This window comes from Lissotriton vulgaris, chromosome 3_1 (assembly GCF_964263255.1).
Source record: "Lissotriton vulgaris chromosome 3_1, aLisVul1.2, whole genome shotgun sequence".
In the NCBI taxonomy this organism is placed as follows: Eukaryota; Metazoa; Chordata; class Amphibia; order Caudata; family Salamandridae; genus Lissotriton; species Lissotriton vulgaris.
Window position 1 is genome coordinate 933,705,052 of NC_141689.1, and position 14,657 is coordinate 933,719,708.

Consider the following 14,657-nt stretch of genomic DNA (forward strand, 5'->3'; position numbering starts at 1 on the left):
GCCAGTGTGACTGAGCACATTACTTTATTGCCCTAACAGAGGTGCTGTCCTCCTACATTACTTTGTTGCCCTCACAGAGGTATTGCCCCCCTAATATTAAATGACCGCCAAGCTGGCGGTTATTAGTAAAGCATTTGGCAGGAACTGCCATCACAATGATTCCTGTCAATGCTATTCACAGTATGGTGCAGGGCTCAATCAACATGATGGAACCTTGCAAGAAACTGGTTTATTTTCAAAAAGATAATCCTGAAACAGGATTTTCTTTTTGAAAATAAAAACAAAAATGCCCCCCTCGCCATGTGAGTCATCTTCCATGCCCATATGTTAGAGAAATAAGAGTGATTCATATGTCCATGTGTTGTGTAACATTTTAGGACCCTATTTTCCCAATTCATGCCCTTATATAGGTATAAATCACCATATCCTTATATACGCATTAGAACCATAAGCATATTTAGACATAGCTCATGCAGTCCAAATAAGGTATGCAGCGTTTAGAACGCAAGCATTACAACGGAATACCTTTAGAACGCGGTCGTAACAACGAAAGTTGTTACCACGCATTGCACTGGGGGGCGCTCAAGGATAGTAAATGATTTAATTTACTATCCCAACACCTTCCCTACTATCCACGGGGACTGGTGTTGGAATAGTAAATTAAATTGTTCAATTTTGCGCCCCCCCAGCGCAATGCGTGGTAACAACTTTCGTTGTTACGAACGCGTTGTAAAGGTATGCGTTGTAAATGTATGCGTTCTACCGTCATACATCCCCAAATAAGGTAGGGCAACTTCCACTAGTTCTGAAAATCCACCACGATTTCTTGGAAAACTCGGCTTCAGTAGCTAGGGACTTCCCCTTGCTCAAATACTGACTTGTCCAAGAACTCATGGAGTTTTCAAAGAACTGAGACTCTTTGATGACATTATTATGTCCACCTTTACGTCAATCTCGGCACCTTCAAAGTATAAATATGTCCACAATTGCCATAGCAAGCACACAGTGGTTTGGAGCAGTTCGACTATCTACTTGCCTGACGCGCCCTGCTATTGCATGTGCCGAACGAAGCCGACCCTCCAGCAGATGCACTGAGAGAGACGCTATCTTTTCTCCTGCCAAGAAATACAGCTCCAGTGTTTCCAAGCTACCCTTGTGGGTTGTTGGGAAATCGAGTCCTGAGCCTGACCTTCTTCATTCCAAATCAAGGTAAGGAGCTGATTAGACCCTAAGAGAAATCTTGGACATATTCTTGGCAAAGAATACTACATTTATGCTACTCCTCACTTACTTCTTTCCTCGTACTAAGCATACATCAGGTACATCGGGTAGGAGTATTTTAGCAGCACCAGTTGAGTACTTTTAGCCTCTGTTATTTATGTATGTATTTATCTATGGTTTAGGAACCATACAATGCTCTTACAGTATTATTTTACTCTACTCTTTCTACTGTATGCACTATATTTTGCAACCAGTTTTACTATTGTAGCAGTTAATTTCTTATGCTTGAGAAAGAAGACTGTTCAATAAATCCTTTTATTGAAAACAACCGTCTATATATTTCTATGCACCTCTGGTGAAACGAAGCATGCACGATTGACTGAGTGAAATATCTATCTATTGTTTCCACGACTCTGAAGATCAGTTTTATCTTGGGGAAACAAAGTTGTCATGTTTATGCGGTTGTCAGAAACTAAATCCCTTTTTGTGAATTCGAGAAAGTGACTAGTGACCTCTGAGATAGCTGCCACTCACAATTATGTCTAATATATTTTGATAGAGACCTAGTCGACATAAGTCCTACATCACATCTATAGGATATATTATTCCAATGCACTGAACCTATTGGGAATATAGGAACTACACTACACATGTGAACTGGGTATTAGCTATTACCTAGCAATAATTGTACATGTGGAACTCATTTTTGAGTAAAATCATTTTTTCACAAGCTCTTACTTTGCGTTGGATTAGTCAAAAGGGAGGTTGAATTAACAATAAGGTAGAGTCCATCTAACCTTAATCAAATTACAGCAATACATTTTATAATATTTATTCTGAGAAGAAAGTAGCCCAAGGGATATGATAATGTATACTCAATTCAGCGGAAATCAGTAATACGTTTATTCATTAGTTTCAGACATATCATATCAAACAAGATTTATTATACATACAATGCAAAAGCAGTAGGCTTTAAGTATGTTATTTCTACAAGGAAACAACTGTGACAATTGTGACCCCAGTGAAGTGACAATACCCAATGCTCTATTTAAAAGGGACATGCAGTGACTTAAAATCAAACAACGGGTTATATGAGTTTCTTAGGATGTCTGTGTAGTTCTGTTTCAGTAATCCATACCAAGAACCATATTCGTCTCTGGTGCTTTATTTAGATTATCCTTAGAAGTTGCTGATGAAGTTGTGACCCTACTTGTAATGCGAGGATCTCTTCAGGACAGGGTATCCCGGGGACCTAAGCTCCAGGTGGCAAGCACATTAGCACATACTGGATTATTTCTTCTTATATCAAGAATGTTGGATACCATGTGTTTCAATTGTTCATCGGTTTCATATTCATGGAAGGAACACAGGTAGGTGTGTAATAATATCGTCCTAGTTGGACAAACCCCTGTTGATTGTCATGCCGTTTTTGTCTGTGTACAAAAAGCGGCTCATCAAGGGGTGTGGGGCAAGGTAGCCGATGTTCAGTTTAGAGGCTGTCAGTTCATTTCTGATCGGCAAGCCTGGGAGTAGCGATGCACGGTCTTGTCTATTGCACTCACGAGCGCACTCATGAGTGACAGATGGAGAACTGACTATTTTGCAAAATTAGAAGTTGGCATTGTACTTAGGATGTGTATGTTTTGTTGCACTAAGTTTTTTAGATTCCTTCGAATGTGGACTCCACTGTATTTGATCGTATGTAAAGACCATTTGTAAGGTAGGTCGGATATTGAGGTAGGACGAGTGAGGGTGTTAATGGGAGAGGTCCTCACTCATATTCCAATTAATCTTATGTCCAGAACACCTACAAAATGTGGACACTATATCAAGGGCAGTAGGCAGTACATTCTCTGAGTTACTAAGTAGAAGTAGGATGTCATCAACGTAGAGGAGGAGTTTTGTATCTCCTTTGGCTGTTTGTATTCCATTTTGTAAACATTCCTTTTAAGGTAACCCTGCCTAGTGAACAGAAGAGATAAGACCACTCTGCATGGTTAAATGCATTTTCTGAATCTAATAACATGGTATATTACTATCATAATGATCTTTGACTTGCCAGAACAGTTGACAGAGGAGACGCATGTGATGGCTTAAAGAATGTCCCTGGACAAAACCGACTTGGTTCCTTCTATTAGATTAATGCTGGTATGAATGTATTTAGGGTGGGAGTGGACTTTCGCCAAGATCTTAACATCAGGATTTATAAATGGGATCCTCTTGTAACTGCCACAGCCCAGCAGTTTTTTGGGACAGTTGCTCTATTAATTTCTGGCTAAAGCCAGGCATACTCATCAGCATGCTTGAAATCCTTGCAAAGCAAATGGGCCACCCATTTCACGTTCAATTTATAAAACTAAGCTGGGAATCTGTCCACCCCAGAATCTTTCCTCATTATTTGAATGGCTTCAATTATCTTCTTCAGTGATATCCGATTCCAGCTGGGGTAGCCACTTCTAAGCAAGGTGGGGCAGTCATAGGTCTGCAAAGAATTCATCATCATATGCTTGGTCCTCACACGAAGATCAGAGAAATACAGGACTTTGTAAAATTCTTCAAATCCCCCCAGAATTTGGGTTAGAAGCATGACCAGCTTGTCTTCACGAGTTGTGAGAGGCAGTATAGTGTGTGTTGACCCCATTTATTCATGTTGCAGAGCCAGGAGTCTACCAGTTTTTTTGCCTTGCTTCATACAAGCAAGCAGCAGTAGTGAATCTTCGTTGAGAAAATTCAAGATCAAGTCTCAATTTGATGGGTGAGTGGTCTGAGATGCCACTGTCCAGTATCCAGGAGCCTGTTAACTTCGGCAACAAAGTAGCTGATAACAAGAAATAGGCACTCCTCGTTTCAGTTCTGTGGACAGAAACTATTATCCTTATTCCTGGGATTGCGAAGTCAGCATGAATCAAGAAAGGTGTTTTTCGCCATTGAAAAACCAAAGGAAATGATGGACGGAGCATTGACAATACAAACACTCACCCCCAGTCAACTGATCTGGGTTGAATCCATCACCGTTCTTTAGCCCACTCTGCCACCCCAGTTCAGACATGGCCATATGCAAATCAGTCTGACCCTGTGCCTCATGGGAACAGTCCAGCCCAAACTGCCAAGCCATGCCTTCTCTGGACCCGGAACAAGCTACCGAGGATCAGTTGACTGGGGGGGGAGTGTTTGTATTGTCAACGCTCCGTCCATCACCCTCTTTGGTTTTTCTTTGTTCGCCCTAAGCTAGCAGGGTATGCTCAGACGTGAGTCCCTTGCTCACTTTGCCACTGGTTTCTAGCAAGCCCGGCTGAAAACGGCTGTAATGCCAGAAACCGCTCCTAGGAAGCTTCATTCCGGTCCAGGGAAGACATGGCTTGGCAGTTCGGGCTGGACTGTTCCCAAGAGGTACAGGGTCAGACTGATTTGCATTTGGCCATGTCTGAACTGGGGTGGCGGAGTGAGCTAAAGAACGGTAATGGATTAAACCCAGATCAGTTGACTGGGGGGGGGGAGTGTTTGTATTGTCAACGCTCCGTCCATCACCCCCTTTGGTTTTTCTTTGTTCGCCCTAAGTTGGCAGGGAATGCTCAGACGTGAGTCCCTTGCTCACTTTGCCACTGGTTTCTAGTAAGCCCAGCTGAAAACGGCTGCAATGCCAGAAACCGGTCCTGGGAAGCTTGATTCCGGTCCAGGGAAGACATGGCTTGGCAGTTCGGGCTGGACTGTTCCCATGAGGCACAGGGTCAGACTGATAGCAAGGTGGTGGCAGTGTGTTTGTTGTGAAGAGCTCGTGCAGATTGCGAGGGGATCCTCCTCTGCATGCTTGTTAAACCCAGTGCTAAACGCTGTATTTTTAAAATTCCCCCTGTTAAAAGCGCACTTTCTACAATCCGATGCAAGGATGTAACAGCTGTTATTTTAAAATGTATTTTAACCTACTATCAGTACTGTGATTACTCAGTACCCCTAGCCCCGTTCCACCGCGGCTCCGTGCCATTAGTGTGGAGGGCAGGGTAGAGCTCCATTGTGCCTCAGGGCCGGCTCCCCAACCAGAACGGAGTTAGCGTTCCAGCTGGGGGCGGGGCTTAGACCTTAAGAAGAAGCTTGACTGGGGGCTCGGGCGACTAGCAAGGTGGTGGCAGCTCCTTGTGTGTTTGTTGTGAAGAGCTTGTGCAGATTGCGAGGGGATCCTCCTCTGCATGCTTGTTAAACCCAGTGCTAAATGCTGTATTTTTAAAATTCCCCCTGTTAAAAGCACACCTTCTACAATCCGATGCAATTGATGTAACAACTGTTATTTTAAAATGTATTTTAACCTACTATCAGTACTGTGATTACTCTGTACCCCTAGCCCTGTTCCACCGTGGCTCCGTACCGTTAGTGTGGAGGGCAGGGTAGAGCTCCATTGTGCCTCAGGGCCGGCTCCCCGACCAGAACGGAGTTAGCGTTCCAGCTGGGGGCGGGGCTTAGACCTTAAAAATGGCTACCCGGAAGCGCAGCGGTCGAGCTCAGCGGGAGCGCCGTCACCGCGCCGAAGCTGCGCCAAAGGGGTGCCAGTCTGCGCTAGTCCGCGCTGGGATCGCGCTGTGCGCCACATCCCCTGGCCCCCGCAGAACCCACTATACAACGAAAGTAACAACCTATTCTAGAGCGCAGCTTCTGAGTATAGGAAACACTGTAAATTACAAGAGCTGTACTCACTTTGAAACATATTCCTTTTGTAACCTACTTTCTAACGCCTGTCTGAACTGCTCATTTAAGATTACGTTACCTTACTCACAGCAAGCATCCCTCCTGGTCTCTAGAAACGAAGATAAACACATAATCTGCACACTTATAAATGCACGTTCCCTTATAAAACATAGGGAAGACGTGGCGGAACTTATAGCCAACCAAAATATAGACGTTCTGTTTATAACTGAGACCTGGGCAGATCCAGCATCTAGCCCAGATTTTAGTATAGCCACCCCGGACGGCTATCATGTGATTAGACTAGACAGATCATCCGGCAAAAGGGGCGGCGGTCTAGCCATTATACAGCGAGCCAATTTAGCTATAAAAACAGAACCATTAGTTTGCGATTTTGCTGAAGTTTTAGGTTTCACTATTACTCTCTCTCCTATACAAACCTTCAAGGGAACTCTGTTGTATCCGACACCTACCTCACGCATACCCTTCTTGAAATCCCTCAATTTCCTATTAGAACCAGTAGCTGCCAATTCGGACTACACAATATTGGGAGACTTTAATTTTCATTTAGAAAATCTTGCAGATAAAGACTCGTCCACTCTTATCTTCGACTTCTTGGCCGCTGGCTTCGAACAGCGGGTCTCCTCAGCCACTCATCAAGCAGGCCACATCCTGGATGGCTTATTTACAAACAATTCTCATACGACTTACCCTACAGTGTTCCCGCTTATATGGATGGATTACTCGGCAGTGAAATTTACTATCTTAGTCAGGAATCATAAAAATGTATCCCCTCCCATTCGCCCCCAGATTAAATGTCGCGACTGGAAAAACATTGATCCCACCGTTTTACATAATACCTTGGAGTCCACGAGACCAGGAGACATATCTGATCCACATGAAGCATCTAATAACTATGGACATTGGCTGAACAATGCCTTTAACCGCTTAGCACCTAACATAAAGATGCGGCCAAACCGCACTAAACCCTCCACGCCGTGGTTCTTGGAACCACTAAGGCTTGAAAGACAACGATGCCAAAATTTGGGGAGGTGTTGGCGTATGAAATACGACAACAATGACAGAGATACATACAAGAAAGCTTTGTCAAGCTACAAAAAACTCATAATTGCAGAAAAATTTAACTTTTATAGTACACAAATATACCTAGCTCAAAACTCGAGCAAACAGCTATATCAGGTGGTTAAAAAATTAGCCAATCCACCAGCTCTTGCCACCACAGAGCCATCTCAAATTTTCTGCAATAAGGTAGCGGAATTTTTCAAGGCAAAGGTCAAAGACATCTTTAACAACTTTACTAAAAGAACTATTACTGATTCAGCCTGCTTGGAGATCCCTCTCACGTCCCCTAAGCCAACCTTTGAGGCTTTCTCCCCACTATCCCAACTGTCTATGAAAGAACTTATGAACACTGTTAAGTCAGGATCACCTTTGGATCCATGCCCCCCCATTCATCCTCAAACCATTATCCAATCTGATAGCCCCGGTGCTCACTAACATCTGTAATGCCATGTTTCAGACAGGGGACTACCACTCAATCTGGAAAAAGGCCACTGTAAAACCTCTCTTAAAAAAATCGACCCTAAATCCATTAGAGCCTAAAAGCTATCACCCTATTGCCTCGCTCCCCTATCCATCAACATTTTTTGAAAAGGCAATGAACTTACAGCTGTCGAACTATATTGATCAGAACGATCTGCTGGATGACACCCAGTTTGGGTTCAGGAATGGCCACGGGACTGAGACTGCTCTGATAAAGGCAGCAGAGGAGGTCAGGATAATCATGGACCAGGGTGGTGCAGTGGTCCTAATACTGTTGGATTTGTCTGCAGCCTTCGACACGGTCGATCATACCATCTTGATCGACCGTGTCGCTGCAATAGGCATTCAGGGCAAAGCAAAAGCACTCCTGGCATCCTTCCTGGCTGATAGAGAGCAGTCTGTGAAGATGGGGAGTTATTACTCTCCTGATTTCACTCTGCCTTGTGGAGTCCACTAAGGCTCCTTGCTAAGTCCAACACTTTTTAACATCTACGTGTCGGACTTGGCGAGGGTGATCAAGTCATTTGGTATTGGACTGACCTCATACGCTGATGACACCCAGCTGGTCCTGGCGATCCACAAAAATGGAGGAGCAGTGGCCGCTAACTTCCAGGATGGTATGAGAGCCATCAGTACCTGGATGGATCAGAACTGTCTAAAGTTAAATTCTGACAAGACTGAGGTCATGGTATTTGGTGAGCTGACCCCGTCTTGGTCCCCGGTTTGGTGGCCTTCGGAGTTAGGAACCCCTCCATCACCAGTATCCAAAGTTAGGAATCTGGGGGTTCTATTCGACAATAAGCTAGCTTTTGTCAGCCATGCCAACGCAGTGGTCTCAGCCTCCTTTTTTACCCTAAGAATGGTAAAGAAATTGCTTCCATTTCTTCGCCCAAATGCAGGCAAGACCCTAATGTCCACTTTGGTATTGTCTAAGGTGGACTATTGCAATGGCCTACTGTTGAACGCGCAGGAGCAAGTTTTGAACAAATTACAGCTTGTTCAAAATGCTGCCGCAAGGATTCTAACCGGCACACCGAAGTATTCATCTATTTCTCCCATCATTTGTCAACTACATTGGTTGCCGGTTAGAAGCCGTACGAAGTTTAAGGCCTTGTGTATCACATATAAGGCATTAAACAACATTGGACCAGAATTTTTTAAAAAGGCCATTTGTGTTTACACGCCTCGTCGAACATTATGTTCATCTGCAGCCCAACAGCTTCAAATCCCATGCACAAAAAAAGCCACATGGGGAGACAAACGCTTTGTGGTTGCCGCTTCTAAACTGTGGAACCTGCTCCCTCCCTACATCAAACTTAGCCCATCACTGCTAACATTCCGAAAGCATCTTAAAACCTGGCTTTTTAATCAGTAAACTCCCAATAGGAACCCCTTTGCAATCTGTAAGCTCTAGCACCGAGACACCGGAAGGTATTTGTGCGCTATAGAAATTTTATAAATAAATAAAATAAAATAAATTTGCATATGGCCATGTCTGAATTGGGGTGGCAGAGTGAGCTAAAGAACGGTGATGGATTAAACCCAGATCAGTTGACTGGGGGGGACTGTTTGTATTGTCAACGCTCCGTCCATCACCCCTTTTGGTTTTTCCTTGTTCGCCCTAAGTTAACAGGGTATGCTCAGACGTGAGTCCCTTGCTCACTTTGCCACTGGTTTCTAGCAAGCCCGGCTGAAAACGGATGTAATGCCAGAAACCGGCCCTGGGAAGCTTGATTCCGGTCCAGGGAAGACATGGCTTGGCAGTTCGGGCAGGACTGTTCCCATGAGGCACTGGGTCAGACTGATTTGCATATGGCCATGTCTGAACTGGGTGGCAGAGTGAGCTAAAGAACGGTGATGGATTAAACCCAGATCAGTTGACTGGGGGGGAGTGTTTGTATTGTCAATGCTCCGTCCATCACCCCCTTTGGTTTTTCTTTGTTCGCCCTAAGTTGTTAGGGTTTGCTCAGATGTGAGTACCTTGCTCACTTTGCCACTGGTTTCTAGCAAGCCCGGCTGAAAACGGCTGTAATGGCAGAAACCGATCCTGGGAAGCTTGATTCCGGTCCAGGGAAGACATGGCTTGGCAGTTCGGGCTGGACTGTTCCCATGAGGCACAGGGTCAGACTGATTTGCATATGGCCATGTCTGAACTGGGGTTGCGGAGTGAGCTAGAGAACGGTGATGGATTAAACCCAGATCAGTTGACTGGGGGGGAGTGTTTGTATTGTCAACGCTCCGCCCATCACCCCCTTTGGTTTTTCTTTGTTCGCCCTAAGTTGGCAGGGTATGCTCAGACATGAGTCCCTTGCTCACTTTGCCACTGGTTTTTAGCAAGCCCGGCTGAAAACGACTGTAATGCCAGGAACCGGTCCTGGGACGCTTGATTCCGGTCCAGGGAAGACATGGCTTGGCTGTTTGGGCTGGACTGTTCCCATGAGGCACAGGGTCAGACTGATTTGCATATGGCCATGTCTGAACTGGGGTGGCGGAGTGAGCTAAAGAACGGTGATGGATTAAACCCAGATCAGTTGCCTGGGGGGGAGTGTTTGTATTGTCAACGCTCCGTCCATCACCCCCTTTGGTTTTTCTTTTTTCGCCCTAAGTTGGCAGGGTATGCTCAGACGTGAGTCCCTTGCTCACTTTGCCACTGGTTTCTAGCAAGCCCAGCTGAAAACGGCTGTAATGCCAGAAACCGGTGCTGGGAAGCTTGATTCCGGTCCAGGGAAGACATGGCTTGGCAGTTCGGGCTGGACTGTTCCCATGAGGCACAGGGTCAGACTGATTTGCATATGGCCATGTCTGAACTGGGGTGGCCGAGTGAGCTAAAGAATGGTGATGGATTAAACCCAGATCAGTTGACTGGGGGGGAGTGATTGTATTGTCAACGCTCCGTCCATCACCCCCTTTGGTTTTTCTTTGTTCGCCCTAAGTTGGCAGGGTATGCTCAGACGTGAGTCCATTGCTCACTTTGCCACTGGTTTCTAGCAAGCTCGGCTGAAAACGGCTGTAATGCCAGAAACCGGTCCTGGGAAGCTTGATTCTGGTCCAGGGAAGACATGGCTTGGCAGTTTGGGCTGGACTGGTCCCATGAGGCACAGGGTCAGACTGATTTGCATATGGCCATGTCTGAACTAGTGTGGCGGAGTGAGCTAAGTCCAACACTTTTTAACATCTACGTGTCGGACTTGGCGAGGGTGATCAAGTCATTTGGTATTGGACTGACCTCATACGCTGATGACACCCAGCTGGTCCTGGCGATCCACAAAAATGGAGGAGCAGTGGCCGCTAACTTCCAGGATGGTATGAGAGCCATCAGTACCTGGATGGATCAGAACTTTCTAAAGTTAAATTCTGACAAGACTGAGGTCATGGTATTTGGTGAGCTGACCCCGTCTTGGTCCCCGGTTTGGTGGCCTTCGGAGTTAGGAACCCCTCCATCACCAGTATCCAAAGTTAGGAATCTGGGGGTTCTATTCGACAATAAGCTAGCTTTTGTCAGCCATGCCAACGCAGTGGTCTCAGCCTCCTTTTTTACCCTAAGAATGGTAAAGAAATTGCTTCCATTTCTTCGCCCAAATGCAGGCAAGACCCTAATGTCCACTTTGGTATTGTCTAAGGTGGACTATTGCAATGGCCTACTGTTGAACGCGCAGGAGCAAGTTTTGAACAAATTACAGCTTGTTCAAAATGCTGCCGCAAGGATTCTAACCGGCACACCGAAGTATTCATCTATTTCTCCCATCATTTGTCAACTACATTGGTTGCCGGTTAGAAGCCGTACGAAGTTTAAGGCCTTGTGTATCACATATAAGGCATTAAACAACATTGGACCAGAATTTTTTAAAAAGGCCATTTGTGTTTACACGCCTCGTCGAACATTATGTTCATCTGCAGCCCAACAGCTTCAAATCCCATGCACAAAAAAAGCCACATGGGGAGACAAACGCTTTGTGGTTGCCGCTTCTAAACTGTGGAACCTGCTCCCTCCCTACATCAAACTTAGCCCATCACTGCTAACATTCCGAAAGCATCTTAAAACCTGGCTTTTTAATCAGTAAACTCCCAATAGGAACCCCTTTGCAATCTGTAAGCTCTAGCACCGAGACACCGGAAGGTATTTGTGCGCTATAGAAATTTTATAAATAAATAAAATAAAATAAATTTGCATATGGCCATGTCTGAATTGGGGTGGCAGAGTGAGCTAAAGAACGGTGATGGATTAAACCCAGATCAGTTGACTGGGGGGGACTGTTTGTATTGTCAACGCTCCGTCCATCACCCCTTTTGGTTTTTCCTTGTTCGCCCTAAGTTAACAGGGTATGCTCAGACGTGAGTCCCTTGCTCACTTTGCCACTGGTTTCTAGCAAGCCCGGCTGAAAACGGATGTAATGCCAGAAACCGGCCCTGGGAAGCTTGATTCCGGTCCAGGGAAGACATGGCTTGGCAGTTCGGGCAGGACTGTTCCCATGAGGCACTGGGTCAGACTGATTTGCATATGGCCATGTCTGAACTGGGTGGCAGAGTGAGCTAAAGAACGGTGATGGATTAAACCCAGATCAGTTGACTGGGGGGGAGTGTTTGTATTGTCAATGCTCCGTCCATCACCCCCTTTGGTTTTTCTTTGTTCGCCCTAAGTTGTTAGGGTTTGCTCAGATGTGAGTACCTTGCTCACTTTGCCACTGGTTTCTAGCAAGCCCGGCTGAAAACGGCTGTAATGGCAGAAACCGATCCTGGGAAGCTTGATTCCGGTCCAGGGAAGACATGGCTTGGCAGTTCGGGCTGGACTGTTCCCATGAGGCACAGGGTCAGACTGATTTGCATATGGCCATGTCTGAACTGGGGTTGCGGAGTGAGCTAGAGAACGGTGATGGATTAAACCCAGATCAGTTGACTGGGGGGGAGTGTTTGTATTGTCAACGCTCCGCCCATCACCCCCTTTGGTTTTTCTTTGTTCGCCCTAAGTTGGCAGGGTATGCTCAGACATGAGTCCCTTGCTCACTTTGCCACTGGTTTTTAGCAAGCCCGGCTGAAAACGACTGTAATGCCAGGAACCGGTCCTGGGACGCTTGATTCCGGTCCAGGGAAGACATGGCTTGGCTGTTTGGGCTGGACTGTTCCCATGAGGCACAGGGTCAGACTGATTTGCATATGGCCATGTCTGAACTGGGGTGGCGGAGTGAGCTAAAGAACGGTGATGGATTAAACCCAGATCAGTTGCCTGGGGGGGAGTGTTTGTATTGTCAACGCTCCGTCCATCACCCCCTTTGGTTTTTCTTTTTTCGCCCTAAGTTGGCAGGGTATGCTCAGACGTGAGTCCCTTGCTCACTTTGCCACTGGTTTCTAGCAAGCCCAGCTGAAAACGGCTGTAATGCCAGAAACCGGTGCTGGGAAGCTTGATTCCGGTCCAGGGAAGACATGGCTTGGCAGTTCGGGCTGGACTGTTCCCATGAGGCACAGGGTCAGACTGATTTGCATATGGCCATGTCTGAACTGGGGTGGCCGAGTGAGCTAAAGAATGGTGATGGATTAAACCCAGATCAGTTGACTGGGGGGGAGTGATTGTATTGTCAACGCTCCGTCCATCACCCCCTTTGGTTTTTCTTTGTTCGCCCTAAGTTGGCAGGGTATGCTCAGACGTGAGTCCATTGCTCACTTTGCCACTGGTTTCTAGCAAGCTCGGCTGAAAACGGCTGTAATGCCAGAAACCGGTCCTGGGAAGCTTGATTCTGGTCCAGGGAAGACATGGCTTGGCAGTTTGGGCTGGACTGGTCCCATGAGGCACAGGGTCAGACTGATTTGCATATGGCCATGTCTGAACTGGTGTGGCGGAGTGAGCTAAGTCCAACACTTTTTAACATCTACGTGTCGGACTTGGCGAGGGTGATCAAGTCATTTGGTATTGGACTGACCTCATACGCTGATGACACCCAGCTGGTCCTGGCGATCCACAAAAATGGAGGAGCAGTGGCCGCTAACTTCCAGGATGGTATGAGAGCCATCAGTACCTGGATGGATCAGAACTTTCTAAAGTTAAATTCTGACAAGACTGAGGTCATGGTATTTGGTGAGCTGACCCCGTCTTGGTCCCCAGTTTGGTGGCCTTCGGAGTTAGGAACCCCTCCATCACCAGTATCCAAAGTTAGGAATCTGGGGGTTCTATTCGACAATAAGCTAGCTTTTGTCAGCCATGCCAACGCAGTGGTCTCAGCCTCCTTTTTTACCCTAAGAATGGTAAAGAAATTGCTCCCATTTCTTCCCCCAAATGCAGGCAAGACCCTAATGTCCACTTTGATATTGTCTAAGGTGGACTATTGCAATGGCCTACTGTTGAACGCGCAGGAGCAAGTTTTGAACAAATTACAGCTTGTTCAAAATGCTGCCGCAAGGATTCTAACCGGCACACCGAAGTATTCATCTAATTCTCCCATCATTTGTCAACTACATTGGTTGCCGGTTAGAAGCCGTACGAAGTTTAAGGCCTTGTGTATCACATATAAGGCATTAAACAACATTGGACCAGAATTTTTTTAAAAGGCCATTTGTGTTTACACGCCTAGTCGAACATTATGTTCATCTGCAGCCCAACAGCTTCAAATCCCATGCACAAAAAAAGCCACATGGGGAGACAAACGCTTTGTGGTTGCCGCTTCTAAACTGTGGAACCTGCTCCCTCCCTACATCAAACTTAGCCCATCACTGCTAACATTCCAAAAGCATCTTAAAACCTGGCTTTTTAATCAGTAAACTCCCAATAGGAACCCCTTTGCAATCTGTAAGCTCTAGCACCGAGACACCGGAAGGTATTTGTGCGCTATAGAAATTTTATAAATAAATAAAATAAAATAAATTTGCATATGGCCATGTCTGAATTGGGGTGGCAGAGTGAGCTAAAGAACGGTGATGGATTAAACCCAGATCAGTTGACTGGGGGGGACTGTTTGTATTGTCAACGCTCCGTCCATCACCCCTTTTGGTTTTTCTTTGTTCGCCCTAAGTTGACAGGGTATGCTCAGACGTGAGTCCCTTGCTCACTTTGCCACTGGTTTCTAGCAAGCCCGGCTGAAAACGGATGTAATGCCAGAAACCGGCGCTGGGAAGCTTGATTCCGGTCCAGGGAAGACATGGCTTGGCAGTTCGGGCAGGACTGTTCCCATGAGGCACAGGGTCAGACTGATTTGCATATGGCCATGTCTGAA